The sequence below is a fragment of the Ascaphus truei genome, chromosome 1 (genome assembly GCF_040206685.1).
Source record: "Ascaphus truei isolate aAscTru1 chromosome 1, aAscTru1.hap1, whole genome shotgun sequence".
NCBI classification, from domain to species: domain Eukaryota; kingdom Metazoa; phylum Chordata; class Amphibia; order Anura; family Ascaphidae; genus Ascaphus; species Ascaphus truei.
In genome coordinates this window covers 172448761-172462631 of record NC_134483.1, presented here as the reverse complement: position 1 = coordinate 172462631, position 13871 = coordinate 172448761, and the positions used below count along the sequence as shown (strand labels likewise).

At 51.6% G+C, this 13871-nt stretch overlaps 1 protein-coding gene across 1 annotated transcript in view; it reads right to left on the bottom strand.

Moving 5' to 3' along the window:
* Positions 1 to 13871, bottom strand: part of OSTF1 (osteoclast stimulating factor 1) — a 69105-nt gene that overhangs the window by 35136 nt on the left and 20098 nt on the right. The window lies entirely within an intron of this gene.

Below are 13871 nucleotides of genomic sequence, written 5' to 3'. Positions count from 1 at the left end.
CACTGGACCCAGACGGTCGCTTGTGGTGATTTCTAAGGCTGGGGCCGTGGTGCCTTCGCCCGCGTGGAGGCGTGCGGAGGCTGGGAAGTGACCCGCGTGAAGCAAGTGCTTTCCATTTTGGACGGGCCGTGGGGGGCGTGCCTAGGGGCATCACGGAGCTGGTTCGCCATCATTGGGAGAACCGCTCACGTGACCGGCCTGTCGCACCAAGAAATCAGTTTCAACAGATTTCTTGCGCAACGCGCGCCCTCTTCCGCGCGCACGCACTCACACGCCGCATGGACGCGATCACTTCCTTGAGGCAGTCTGATCGCTCAGCATGCGGACGTGTCAGCATAGTCTGAGGCACCATGGCCCCAGCCTAAGGCTACGTCCCCAGTGCTCGCTGCTGCACGCGTGCCTGGCGGCGTGTGCAGATTACAGCCGCGACCTGCGGTCTGTAAGGGAGCGATGGGAAGCGTGTGAGGGCGCGGCCATAATTGGGCATATCTGACCATCCATTGGCTGCCCGCCGAGCATGTGACCGCGTTGGGGCACGGGAAGGCAAAATTATTGTCTTCCCTGCCAGCGGACGCACCATCGTGAGAGGGGAGCGCACACAGGAGGAGCTACTGGCAGTGGTGGGATTCTGCCGGATCGCACGAACCTGTTACTAAAATTTCACAAGTTTGCAGAACCGGTGCTTAATTCTCTTACCTTCATTCACCTGTCGGTGACAGCATCTCCCTGCATCTATTTCCCTGCAAATCCTTTCAATATGGCCACATGGCGTCAAAGGGCGCCGCGTTGCCATGCCAACGGGAACGCCACGGGACGTAACTGCATCACGTGACGTCCGTTGCTATGGTCACGAGATGCTACGTGACGTCACATGGCATTGTCATGGCAACGCGGCACCATGTGACGCCACGTGGTCATTTTGAGAAGGGAAATAGATGCCGAGAGATGCTATTAGACGCCGCCCACTGCTCGCCACCCAGGTAAGAACCAGTTGTTAAAAAAATGTAATCCCACCACTGGCTACTGGGGCACTACCTGACTAGAGGTGAGTGTCTGGTGTGCGGCGCGCTCGCCGTCGTGGCCACTGGGGACCCGGCCTTGGATTTGCTTATTGCTTTTTTGTGAGCCAGAGGACTCTTATGAGGGAACGGGTTTTGGTTTGAAGGGCCTTAGTTCCCGAAACTTAAGTCCCCCTTTATTGGGCATTTATTTCCCCATATGATTGGATATGTCCTGGCATTTATGTTTGAAGCACTGTTTCTGCTGGTGATCTTTAGTCATCTTTTAGTGTTCCCTGTTCTTATTTCCCACTGGGTTGGCTTAGAGATACGAGTGGGTTTGATGGGACACTGTTTTCTCAGTATCACCGGAAGTGTTGTTTATTTTGATAGCTGAGTGGGTTTTCATATTACTTGCAAATAGATCTTTTTTTTCTTCTCAGTACACTTGTGTGAAAGTTATTTATTTCGAGTTCTGTGTGTGTTCCCTTTTATGGCATTTTTGGAATGGATAAATTTTGGAGACATTTAAAAAAAAAAAAATTAAACCGGGGGGGGGGGGGAGTAGGGGGGTTAGACCTAAATCTAGACATCTACTGCATTCTAGCACAAAAATTGCAACGATTCAGGGTTCATCACCTTTTCCTCAGGCTCCGATCCTGAAACGTTGCATGTTTTGTGCTAGAGAGCAATAGATGTCTAGATTAGATCAACCACCCCCCCCCCCTCTTTTTTTTTAATTTTTTTTTACATTTTTAAAAAAACAGATTCTGCACTAAAAGTGAGTTGAATCCAGCTACACTGAGACTGTAAGTCTTTTTTTCATTTTTTTTTTAATACTCTGCAATATATTTGAGTGTCGATCCAAACCATTCTTGTTCCTGTATTGTCTGTATGCTGGAGGCAGTGGATCTGTGCACCAATGAATAAGAAATAAGATTTTTTTTTTTTTAAAGAAAATGCTAATGGTGTGTGCAAGTCCTTTCTGGGTTTTTGTTGTTGTTGTATATAGTACCATTTTATTATACATATATAAACAGCTACACAGTAGATGAGGTTGAAAAAAGACATACTGTACAGTATGTTCATCAGTTGAAACTGTGTGTAAACATGTATTTGCATTGCGCTTTTATTTGTAACTATCCAGGAAGTGAGATTTGCATCACACTTTTTTTTTTTTTGGAATTGTAATAACTCTGATTTTTAGTCATTAATGAATGATGCCTGACAAGTTAAAAGAAAATATTTTTGGAAGCAATGGGGAAAATGAAAAGGAGCTACTGTACTAATTCATCCAGATTTAGTAAATAAAACAAGCAGTTTTCATACCTTCTCCAGGTTTAAAATGTGATAAAGAGTTAGGCAAGTTTTCTTCAGATCTTACTTTCTTTATTATACAAATAAAATTTGGCAAATTAAAATACAAAATAAGCCACAAAATATGAGAGAACAATTTGAAGGAAAAGAAAGAACGAGTCTATATCATTGCAAAAAGTATTTTTTAGTATACAGTATCCAAAAGTGCAACAATTGCATGAAGGTAAAAATAGTAAAATTCACATTTCAAAATAGCAAGATGTACAAACAGTAGTAATTACAAAACACATGTCTAAAAACAGAGCACCTACAAAGGCTGACACTGTACACCAAGGCCGTAGATAGATTTCTGCCCCCTCCCCCCCGATCCCCGCCCTCCCCACCCGTGTCAGCGTTCTTATGGGCCCTCCCCGCCCGATTTCACACCTTACAAGCCCCCTCTATTTCCTTCCCACATCCCATGTATTTCTCTCCCCTCTGTCTCACTCTCCCCCCCTCCATCAATTACCCAACTCTCACTCAATCCCCCCCGCCTCACATGTATTTCTCTCCCCTGCATCTCACTCTTACTCCATATCACACTCCCTCCCCCCTCTCTTATACCCCCTCTCTCCTCTCACTCACCCCCACCCTCCGTCAATTACCCCACTTTCACTCAATCCCGCCTCCCATCACGCAATCCCCCCCACAAAATACATAACAAAAAAAACTACCCCCCAAATACAAAAAACCTTCCCCCCTAAATACATTCAACCTCCCACACCCCAAATACATGCCAAAAAAAACTACCACCCAAATACATACCAAAACCCCCAAATACATATATTTTTTTAAAAACACCCCCAGTACATATAAAAAAAAAAACACCCCCACTACATATGTAGCCAGGTCACCTGATGGCTTCTATTCTACCTCTGTACTGGCAGTAAGCCCTGGTACAATCAGGTTGCCAGTAGTTGATATAGGGTTTTCCCCCTCCAAGGAGCTGCACTTGAGTGACAGCGGTAGGTGGTGACATCAGGCCTGGGCATGACCAATCATGAGCCAGACCTGGTGCCCTCCTCCTGGCTGTACTTAAGAGCAGTGCCACTCCAAATTTGGCAGTGCCTCTACCCACTTGAGAGGGGCAGGTCACACAGCCAAGAGCCTGATTATTGGGCCTTCTCTGGTCCTCTTCCCTCCGGGGGAGAGTGAGTGTGTACCATATCTCTGCCTCTGCTAGAGGGACAGGGAAAAGCTGGGACTGCTGCGGGTGCCCTTGGTCTGTAGTGAAGGTCCAGGAACCATCCTTCAGTGAGTAGCTGACAGTTGCTGCATTGGGCAGAACCCTGCCGTGTACTGTGCTGCACAGAGAGAGACAATAAACCGTTCCTGTTATTATACCTCCGGCCTGGTGTGTGATCTTACTGGGGGGAGAGGTAATCGGTTCAACCGTGGGAGATCATCTTCAGTTCCCTGGAGCCTACAGCAGATGGAGGCGCAGAAACCTGATCCTGTGTACCCACTATCATCGACAGATGACTCAGCCCTACAGTTTACCAGCAGGTATCATGCACCAAATACGTAGTAATGGCCAAATCTCCCACTGGGTGGGGGAAACACTGTTACATTTGGAGGCGCTGTTGAGAGACTGCTCAACAGGATAGGTTTTCAGCGACGCAAGGCTGGAAGTAATAAGGTACGCTTCCAGAGCAAGTGCTGAAATTGAAAGAGGGAGGCTAGGTGTATTGTCCGGGAGAACTCCTTTCCCCAATCACGGGACTATGCTTTAGACCAGGGGTGCACAAAGTGGGGGGCACAAGATTATTCTGGGGGGGGCACAGACTTCACCTACATTTCCTCGGAGCTGTGTCACCATAGCAACGTTTCACGTAGCAACGCACGTCAAATGATGCCGCGGGGGTCACATGACCCCGCACATCATTTGACGCTGGATACTGGGTAAGGGGAGGCGGGAGCATAGGGTCTGGCAGGCGGGGTGACGCAGCACAGAAAGTTTGTACACCCATGCTTTAGACTGCTCTATCGGGTGAATGGTCTGGAGACACAAAGGCTATTGCTGTTCTAAGTTGCCCTGAGGCGGGTAGTTGGGATGCCTAAAGGAGGTGCTCTGGTTAACTTAGTCCCAGGGTCCTCTGGAGAGGGTCTGCGAAACTGGAAGCTTAGACGGGCAGCGTAAGGGTACTGGATAGGGAGTATTTTAGGAGGGGTGCCTGACGTACAAGGTGCCTAGACCCTTCTGTTGGAAGAAGCCCAGAGTGCCACTAGCCATAGCCATCCATGGAACCACAGAGTGCTTGTAATGGACTGTAATCGTGTGCAGTGTATCGAGATGGAGCTTTGCTAGCCTGGGGTACATCCTACTCTTGGTAGACCGCAACCATGTGCTGTACAGATCCACAGGAAATGGATTCCCGCCAGAACCATGTCGACCGCGTGGTGGAGTTGCAAACTGCAGAAACCAGTGTTGCAAGTATGTGGTGGAGTGGCGCAAAAGCCATAGCTGCGCCCTTTCTGTGTTGCCTAGGACTTCTGTGTCCACCAGAGGGAGCTGACAGTAAGGACATTGTGCTTATTTGTGGGGCTGCAGAGGACATGCCTGCTCACCAGTTCAAGGAGCCTGTCATAACTACTCAGGTTCGACCCGTATGTGAGCTGTTTCAAGATGGCGTCCGACCGCCCACCGACGGCCATGAAGTTGTACCAACTGTGGATGCTGAACCACGTGCTACTGAGTGCACCCTACTCCCGGGGACTTGGAATCTGCCTATAGCGCGAAAACCAGGGCTCCACCCCAGCGATGTGAATGGATCAGCCGGGAGTCCAAGTCCCGCCTTGTCACTGTGGGCCCCTCCTCTACTCTCCACCAGAGGGAGGGGACCCAAGGACAACCAATGCCGAACGACTCCTACTCTTGAAGGAGGAGCTGGGTGTGGCCGACCGCACTCTCAGTTCTTTGGAGCCACCGATGATGGAGGAGCTACCATATCTGTGCTTCTGCCTCCGTGCACTTTAGTCAAGCCAACCATGGCCAACTGTGGTATGGGACATTACTCCTTGCCAGGGGGTTTCCTGGAGGTAAAAATCGTAGAAACCACCCACTTGATGTTTCTGTGTCCCAATTATGTTTTCCGGGTCGAGACCTTGTGTGGGGAGCTACGTGCTCTGAATGTGGTGCAAGCTATTTCTCACCCTGGCCACTAACGCCTACGGCCTGTTCCTCTAAAGAGTTAACCGATCCTGATACCGGGTCCGATGATGGGGAGGCTTCCTTTGTTACCTCCGGTGCCGACTCTGTTCCTGAGACTGTTCCTCAGCTGGAACCGATCCAAGAATGCGCTGAAAGGCCCATATCCTTATTCAGCCTGAGCAGTGATACAGTATTTATGGTACAGCCACCACCGGCCCGCATACCTATGGTCTTCACCAAGGATAACGACCCTACCGGAGACCTCGAACGATGGTGTCGTTCAGTTCTGGAGGCAGCTACGAGTGGCTCTGAGGTGAGAACCGCCGAACAGTCGATCAGCAGCCAAACCTCACCTCCAGCGAGGCTTCAGGTTCCAGCATATCCATGGAGTGGTGCGATACACCCTCCCCCCCCCCCCTTTGCTCCCAGCAGGAACCGGTGGAGATGTTCAATGAGAAGGTACCCTACGGTGCCAACTACGATACAGAAGATGACGGAAGCGATCGTGATCAGGACCCCGTGATGTCGGAATCTGATGACGTCATCCTGAAGGTGACCACCGGGGCGGACGAAAATTGCCGATTCCCGCTCCGGTGAGTACCACTGCAATTACCTCAAGTTTGAGACCACTTAGAGGGTCTCAACGGCCTTCCCCTGGGTGCCAGAAAGCTGTCACTCCTGTTACATTGTTACCGATCACACATGAGACTGTGGCTGAGCATCAGATCTATGCCGTGGATCGACCCTTTCCGCCAGCGATAGAGTCTTATATTGCCGGTATGGAGGGAATACCTTGCTGGGAGATGGATCAGATTGAGGATCTTATTCCACATGCTCCTATAGAGACTGTTCTACCTGAGTTTGAGAACGACGAGATGGGAGCAAAACTGGCTGGAAGTGGATCTGTATTTTTGTGAACCTGTGGGAGGGGATATACATTTTGGGATTAGTTCAGGAGGAGAAGGGGATTGGGATAATTTGTCCAGCGAGTCTTCTGAATCTGATTGGTAGTCTTCTTTAGGGATAGCACCTGAAGTCAAGGTATTCCCTAGGTGTGCCCTTCCTAATTCATCTGCTATAAGTGACAATGTAGTTGCTTATTACATAAATAAGTGGAAGATAGGCAGGTCCATTTATATGGACAGAGTTGAGTATGTGTCAGAAGGACAACCCAAGAAAGTGTTTTATGTAATAGTACCAGACGCTACCGGGGACATTCTTAGACATGGAAGTCAGACCCTAATCACTATTATTGAGGTCCTTTTATGATGGGAGGGACATCGGGTTCTGTCTAGACAGCTTGTTTTCTTTCAAATAAATGTAGCGGTCATGTAAAATGCCTACAGTCATCTCTCCTGCTGGCAGTAAGGCCTGGTAAGTGTGGGCATGCCAGCAGTAATCATGGAGGTTTTCCCTCACACCCTGGTGGGGTGCTCTGTGTATGGCTGGGACTGGTCACATGCTCTGACTCCATGGTTAGTGATGTCAGAGATGTGTCAGCCTCAGAACCTTACATAAGGCACAGCACTGTGTTCTAAAGTTAGTTCTGATGTGGAGTTGCAAAGTGGTTGGTTGCTGAGTGTTGCTGGAAAGCTCTTGTCAGAGCTGAGGAGGAGCTCTGGCAGTTATGTTATAGTAACTCCATGGGAGGCTGTGTCCAGGGACCTGGCACAGGACAGTGATTCCTGCGGGAATAGTGAATCCCTGATCTGGGTGACAAACCTAACCAAAGGGAGCACTGGTGAGATGAGCGGCTGAAGATACTCCTTGTGGAGGGCAGTTGCCCTGCCGTGTCAATAAAGATGAGTTCAGCCAGAAACCCTCTCGTGTATCTATCTGGGATGAGTGTACAGAGAGGAGCACCACGGAGGAGTTCCTCGCCAGGACCATCCCCATGCGGACGCAGGGACCCTGGTGAGGTGGAGGCGCTGCACTGTAACTAGGTGAGACTCAGCACACTACCTCAGGCCTGTCTGACGGGTTCTCCCCACACACCATCATGCGGGAGACTCAGGAGTCCTGTAGCCAGCAGGTGCACCATATGACATATCCACACTGTAATGGGGTCCGGTTAGACCACAGGGGCTAATGTGAGATTGGGTGGGTCAGACCGGGCCAGAAACACCGTTACATTTGGAGGCGCTGCTGAGATCAGATCCGTCAACAGGACAGGCTTTTAGCTAGGTCACTGGAAAACAGGGAGAGTGTCTGCTGCCACTTTGTGCTGAGTAGGGACGGACCTAGGGGTGGTCAGGGGGCTGACGGGATATTGTCAGTTCGCAGGGACAACCTAGGGGCCTGAAGGGAGTGAGGGGTCTGGAGCGGGCTATAGCTGACCGAGTCACCTTGAGGCAGTGCTAGTTGGTAGGATGCCAGAAGGGACAGCCTGTTAACTTGGTCAGGAGTCCTGGAGAGGGTCTGCGCTAGGCTGACCAAGACAGGTAGACGCCCCAAGTACTGCATGGCAAAGCCAGCCAGAGTACCTAGCCATTCCAGACACTCACCGTAGGGAGCACAGACTGGGAGGAAGGAGTCACAGCAGACACTGAGAGAGTGAGCCTAGCCTGAGGTAGTGCAACCCTGAGTCACACCTAGAGAAAGTACACATGTGGTGGTGCATCTGAACTAATCTTTATTGTACCGGTGTGGTGGCTGCCCCGCAGAGTGGAGCCTCATGTACGACAACTGTTATGAGAAAGTGGAGGATCCGCGTGGCGCGGAGAACGTAAAATGGCGGACAGAGGCTGATGGGGAGGGCACCCGTGGCGTGCAACCCACTGAAGAGCAGACTGTCGCTGAATTGTCCTTAACGAGTTTGCTCTGGAGCGGAGCAAAGGCCGTGGCTGCCCCGTTTTTATCCTGCCTGGGACAGCGAGGGGCCACCCTTGAAGAGTGTGAAGAAATTGTTATAATTGGGGGAGAACCCCGTGAGAGCGAACGAATGGACTTTTTGGGCGCAAAAACCAACCAAAATGGCGGTTCCCGCTTGCTAGGGAAACCGCATGGGCCAGGCGCGGGAAAAATGGCTGCTGCAGGACTTGCACAGAGCTGGCCGGGAATGGCGCGAACAGCAGAGCCCCGCCCTGATGGGGGGCATGGCGCGAAAGCTATGGCTGCGCCGGGATGGACAGTGACTAATTCAGCCCCTGTGCTGAGTCAACCGTTGAGTTTATGGGACCCTCCCCTGATTTCTACCAGGGGGAATGACTTTCAATTATGGCCTGTGGGGATGCACCCACTGGGCCCAGGGACTGATATCCAGACGGCGCCACTACAAAAAGTAGTTCCGGCCGTGGAGATGATTTGCAAGCAAAGGTACCTTGTGCAAAAAGCTGCTGCAAGGAGAAAGCGGGAACTAGCCGCGGGAAAAGACTCCAGCTCTGAGGAGGAAATTGGCGCGAAAACGCAGACCGCGCCCACCAGGACTGAGAGAGGTGCGGCCTTAATTAAGGGGCATGATATTCCCCTGTGGGATCCGCCCATTATTGCAACCCCTGGGGGCGGGTTCCAACTCTGTCAGAGAAGGGAGGAGCCGAAGCAGGGAGTGGCGGATCCAGCAACTTCCACCAGTCAGTTGCGAGGAACCACAGAGAAGGAGAGACCTGTACAGGAAGTGACTCCTGTACAAAGAATGGCCTGCTCCTCCACTGTGGGCACTATGGTCTCCACCCAGCCCTACTCAGTGCCCGGCGGGGTGCTGGTGGTGAGGGTGGCCAATACAGAGACGGTAGTCGGGCTCTGCCTACAATGCGGGCTGCCCGGAGGTACTGTGAATACGATGGCACGTTGCCCTCATTGCGGGACTTTGTATCTGTGGCCTATGCCCACATTCGTCCCAATACAGCCTGCTGACCCCCCGGTGGATGTGACACGGCGCTCTGCTGAGTCCCCGGGCGCGCTGTGGATCAACCGCGCGAGTCCCGGAGACAGGGGACTGGAGCCGGTCAAGTCGGCTGGGTCACTGGCCATTGAGGCGGCTGGATTAAACCCCGCGACAGGGGCAAAGAGACTTTCACCCCGCCCCGCGACCCCTAGGTCGGGGCGAGGGGACTACTCTGATGAGGACCTTCGTGAGCTGGCGGTAGCAAAAACGGAGCGGAAAAGACAGACGGGAAGAACGACGCCCCGTGGGGTGAGTGACCGGACGTCCCCCGCAGATAGGCGATCCGACCGACGGAGTCCCGCCATCCCAGGACCTGGCGGAGAAGGGAGAGAGACGCCTACACCCCTGCGGATGGGTAAGCCAAAAAGCCCTATCTCTTACCTGGTCACAACAGACGGCGAAGCGCTGGAAGGGCCGCGCCAGGCCCAACGCGCACGTGGAGGGACGGCATCACTTCCGGTGGCGACGGCGGAGCAACCGGATGTCGTCGTGGAAGAAGAGATCCCGCATGGGGGTCCAACGCGAGATGGCGACGCTTCCGGTTCCGGGGAGGACGTCACTTCCGGTGGCGACGGCGGAACCCAGGAAGGGGAAGCAGCGACGCTTCGGCGATTGGGGGAAGGTCCCCGACCGCTCGTATTGCCCAGAAAATGGAGAGACGGTATCAGGACTGAGGAGGGTGAGACCTCATCCTTGGACCAGTCTACGGACAGCCAGGAGCGGGTCGTAACCCCGTGGGATCCCGCCCCATGCCCCTATACCCAACCCCATGCCCTAGCTAATGTACCTACCCCTATCACACGGTCACCGGGTTCACCGCCCAGCTTGGAACTTGTGGACATACCTTTGGGGGGGGAGGAAAAACGGACTGGGGAGAGGCAGCTCAGTGGAGCTACGGAAGGCGATTCACGGGGAGGAGGAGAATTGAGGGTGGCGCATACAGTACCCCAACTGGCAGTAAAGGCTCCGGGGTCATCAAGGTGGTCCACACCGCGATCCACAAGGTCGTCAGGGGTATTTTCATTTGATGACGATCGGGAACCAGGGCCTAATCCCTTTAAGGAGACCCGGTGGTGGGCTCCACTATTTGAGGGGTACTCCGCATGGATGGACCGTACTCGGTTCCTCATCCGGCGGGAGGACGTGGTAGATTTCTGGTGGAGAGAGGGAGAGTTTACACCCGAGCAGAGGGACAGGGAATTACAGGAGAGGTGGTTCCAGCTGGAGCGTAGAGACATAGCGCCCATGGGTCCCGACACACTATCAGATCCAGTCGATCCTGATGAGCCCCTATCATGGGTGTTACCTGGGAGGGCAGGTAATGCGGATCTGACCAGGGTCAGTAGGGCGGAGAGGGCTATAATAGTCAAATATAAAAAATCCCATGGGTTGGAGTATCCCTATGTTCCGGAGCCCCTGATGGATGAAATTGAGGACAATAGGGAATCGTGGCTCCAAGAAACTATAGAGCTGTACTTAACCAATAGGGGGAGCGACATAGTAGGTAAAAAGGCGGAAGAAAGAATAGACACCCTGATGCGAGTGTGGAGCATAGGGAGAAATGTTCACAAACATAGGGTGACCTATGTGCCAGAGAGAGGGTCACCTAGGCATTACTATGTTACGGTCCTGGATATGGGTAACCGGGAAGTGAGGAAACCTGACCCAGATCACTATTTTTAGGGGGTACTGACGCATCCTGCGGGTCTGTGGCTGCTGGTCGGGGCGGGCTTGGCGGATGACTGTATTCATATGTACTGAGGTCATGTTTACAATATGCTGAAAATTTGTATGGATGTTAACCTAATTATGTTTTGTGTTACAGTGCTTCCTGGAAAGAGGTATACAAATTTAGGTCCCAGCGAGGACGATGGGATTCACCAGGGGGAGAATGTAGCGGTCATGTAAAATGCCTACAGTCATCTCTCCTGCTGGCAGTAAGGCCTGGTAAGTGTGGGCATGCCAGCAGTAATCATGGAGGTTTTCCCTCACACCCTGGTGGGGTGCTCTGTGTATGGCTGGGACTGGTCACATGCTCTGACTCCATGGTTAGTGATGTCAGAGATGTGTCAGCCTCAGAACCTTACATAAGGCACAGCACTGTGTTCTAAAGTTAGTTCTGATGTGGAGTTGCAAAGTGGTTGGTTGCTGAGTGTTGCTGGAAAGCTCTTGTCAGAGCTGAGGAGGAGCTCTGGCAGTTATGTTATAGTAACTCCATGGGAGGCTGTGTCCAGGGACCTGGCACAGGACAGTGATTCCTGCGGGAATAGTGAATCCCTGATCTGGGTGACAAACCTAACCAAAGGGAGCACTGGTGAGATGAGCGGCTGAAGATACTCCTTGTGGAGGGCAGTTGCCCTGCCGTGTCAATAAAGATGAGTTCAGCCAGAAACCCTCTCGTGTATCTATCTGGGATGAGTGTACAGAGAGGAGCACCACGGAGGAGTTCCTCGCCAGGACCATCCCCATGCGGACGCAGGGACCCTGGTGAGGTGGAGGCGCTGCACTGTAACTAGGTGAGACTCAGCACACTACCTCAGGCCTGTCTGACGGGTTCTCCCCACACACCATCATGCGGGAGACTCAGGAGTCCTGTAGCCAGCAGGTGCACCATATGACATATCCACACTGTAATGGGGTCCGGTTAGACCACAGGGGCTAATGTGAGATTGGGTGGGTCAGACCGGGCCAGAAACACCGTTACATAAAAATGTAATGTACTATGGTTCTAGTAAGCTGTAATGACTGTATTCACAGAAAATGTCATCATACATAATAATTGTGATAATCAATTATGTGAAATATTCTCTTGTTATGTTCAGGTTACATTCAAGGATGGTACCCGAAAATGTAGGACCAAAGCAGGGTCGTTGGGATTCCACCAGAGGGAGAGTGTAGCCAAGTCACCTGATGGCTACTATTCTGCCCCTGTACTGGCAGTAAGCCCTGGTACAATCAGGTTGCCAGTAGTTGATATAGGGTTTTTCCCCTCCGAGGAGCTGCACTTGAGTGACAGCGGGAGGTGGTGACATCCGGCCTGGGCATGACCAATCATGAGACAGGCCTGGTGCCCTCCTCCTGGCTGTACTTAAGGGTAGGTACCGCCCAAATTTAGCAGTCCCTCTACCCACTTGAGAGAGGCAGGTCACACAGCCAAGAGCCTGACTATTGGCCCTCCTCTGGTCCTCTTCCTTCCATGAGAGTGAGTGTGTACCATACCTCTGTCTCTGCTAGAGGGGCAGGGAAGAGCTGGGACTACTGCGGGTGCCCTTGGCCTGTAGTGAAGGTCCAGGAACCATCCTGCAGTGAGTAGCTGACAGTTGCTGCATTGGGCAGAACCCTGCCATGTACTGTGCTGCACAGAGAGACAATAAACCGTTCCTGTTATTATACCTCCGGCCTGGTGTGTGATCTTACTGGGGGGAGAGGTAATCGGTTCTACTGTTGGAGAAATACTATGAGAATCTCTATGACCAAGGAGGCGCGAGCTTCCCCCCCCTCTCCTATTACCCCTCTACATAAAACATACAAATAACGAGAGGACACATTTATGGAGGTAAAAGGCCGCGGCTTATTTATTAAACACAAATGGGGATAGCGTACCACCTGTCCGCTCCAGAATGCTCAGAGCTGGGCAACGCAAAGGGGGCACCCGGAAGTACGCCCCGGTGACCTACCCCCTCACTTCAAAACCCCCTGGTTACCAGCCCCGAGCCACTTCTGGCGGGACAAGCACCTACCCCCCCCCCCCCAACTGCCGTTGCGACAAAGCAATTGGTCCACTGACCCCTCCATCATAATCTGTTCTTACTTGTTTCAAATATTCTCTTACTTATCTGCAAAATAAAGAACTGTTAACACTGAAAACAAATGTTTTTTTTTTTTTTTTTTAATTAACTTAACTCAAAGGGATGGGTGGGTGGGAAACTGCTCCAACGCCAAGGAACAAGTGACAGTTGCTTGTTCCTTGGCTCTAATTTGAAACCCAACCGCCCCAACTGACTCCCCGATCGCGCTCGCGACCACCAGACCAGATGGGGGGGGGGCCGCACCCCCCGGTCAATTGCTGTTGCCACCCATACGGGCTAGGCCAGCTCTATAACGGAGAAAAGGTTACGCATAATGCAAACATGAGTCAGGCCTTAAGGGATTTTCTGACAGAATCGAACTTACATGGACTGAGCAAGGAGGACATTAAGGTTTAACAAGGGATTTCAAGATAGAAGAATTAATGCAGGTGATTAAACAACTAAAACCATCCAAAGCACCGAGCCCCAATGGGTTCTCCAATTTATATTATAAAACAAATTGATACATTGTTAGCCCCCCACCTTCTTCGCATGTTTAATGCAATACTGGCAGATGCTTCATTCCCGGAACAGATGCTCCAGGCATCCATTTCTCATATATCAACAGGGCAAAGACCCGACGAATTGTAAAAGCTATAGACCAATATCTCTAATAAATACAGATCTCAATTTTT